Source organism: Lissotriton vulgaris, chromosome 2_1, assembly GCF_964263255.1.
Source record: "Lissotriton vulgaris chromosome 2_1, aLisVul1.2, whole genome shotgun sequence".
Lineage (NCBI taxonomy): Eukaryota > Metazoa > Chordata > Amphibia > Caudata > Salamandridae > Lissotriton > Lissotriton vulgaris.
Window position 1 is genome coordinate 924,594,286 of NC_141687.1, and position 2,073 is coordinate 924,596,358.

Sequence of the window (2,073 nt, forward strand, 5' to 3'; positions counted from 1 at the left end):
TTCTTCCCTAGGTTTTGCTGCAGCCTGGATAGTGAAACAAAAGGATGGTGTCAGGTCTGTGTGTGTGTTTTGTAAAAGGCACTTTGAAGTGTAAGCAGGACAGGGCACAACTCCCCAGCCACCCTGTCAGGAAGATCTACTGTCCTCTACACCCAGGCCACAATACGCATTTCCCAGTGGGAAAGCTATTGACAGCATACACAGCTGGAAACTCCCAGAAACTTTAGGAAGGAAAATACCAACTGTCTAAAAGTGGAATTTCTAAAACGTAAATTTCAACTAGACCTCACCATTAAAGAGGACTTTAAATTACAATTCAAAAGAGTGCAAACAGTATTTTTCTAGCTACTACAAATATGAATTTAGCATTTAATAAATGTACCCATTGATTCCGTATGGCAGCAGCCAGCCTTGCTAATGTGAAAAACGTTTTGAGGATATTTCACTGAATGGACATGTTTAACATGAATTCCTATATGTCCTACTTTTAAATATATGCATTATGCCTTCATGGGTAATATGACCTACATAGGGGGACTCGATATTTAAAAGGAAGGTTTGGACCTGTCAAAAGGAGATGTCAAATATGCACTTTAACACAGCAACAGGCAGTTTACCTTAGTGCAGCTACCAGGCTGTGCACAACAGTCTTGCCTTCGTGTGCAGCTTGCCCCCGTGGGTACGCACATAACCAGGGTCCCTTACCCTAGCAGTGTTGCAGCAGTCTTATATTAAAAAGTGGACAGTGGCAGTACACACGTGCAATCCAGTTTCCCGTGAGATTACTGGGAGTGAGACTTGGGGACACTCACAATAAAAGGTGTAAAAACAGTGATCGAAAAGCAAAAAAGCTGGGCAGAACCCATTGTAACAATTATATTGTGTGCTGTTGTTGATTCCCTACTATATGGAATCTATGAGCTGTGTTGACTGGATGAGAAGTATAGTGTTTGTCATGTTATGCTGAACACTTGTTGATGGAAGCATTGTAACACTCATTTTCATTACTTTATGCTTGTGTTTTGTCTAATGTTTTTTCTAAGTTCCATAATATGTCTTTAGATGTTAAGCAGACGTAGACATACCAGTTATAGTGGTAAACCTTTAGATTGTGACATGTCTTTTCGCCATTGATTATTCAGAAGTCTGTTGGCGTAGCAACGTGCATGGTGCAGAGCAGACAATGAACCGCACTACACCTCATTTATATGCATATGTTTACAAAATGTTATTATTGAGTATCCTGGTAGCTTAACGAAGAAAATCATTAATATTATTATGAATACAGGATAAGCTTTTGACCCAGAAAAGAAACTATTACTAGCTGCCGAACCCAGTGCTTCACAATCTAGTAAATGATCCCTGGAGAAGTCATAATATCCCAAAGCATTTAAACTGTAACCCCCCTTTTTTTTTACCCAATAATTACAATATTTTCCAGTTAGACAGAGCATTACGTCTTCCTAGCATGGTTTAACTAGTTGCACGTAAAGTCTGAATTATTATTATTATGTTTCTTATATAGCGCCTGAATCGACCCCCGAAGGGGTATCTCCGCGCTTGCCTTGGGAACCCGTCCTGGCTTTTCCCTGTGAGATAGCCCCTACAGGGCATCCCCAAGGTGAAAGCCAGGCATCCCACCGCGGGGGGGCCGTTGTGGAGATTAAGCAAGCTTAATGCCCAGAGTTGCAGAGTGTGAACCCATGATTAGGTCAGGCACCGAAGCGAGAATTATCGAGTCCATGGACATTTTGAGCTCAAGACCCTGCCGCGTCGGGAATTGAACCCTGGTCGCGGGTCTGACCTCTGCTCCCGGGTCTGACCTCTGCTTCAGGGTCTGCCTGCTCTAACCAGTGAGCCACACTTCTCCACAAGCATTTATAACAGCTGTTTCTATTTTATGCCAAATGGTCTAGTTTGTTAGTGTTTGTAAGGTGTTTAGATAGACCTTGAGTTGGACCCTGTTGTGTACTGCTCTTCTGTGTGTTCGTTCCGTCTTTCGTCCTTAAATTGTTATTTTGTAGAGTTTTGTTTTTTGTTCAAATTGTTTAGGTAATTTAATATATATCCTAT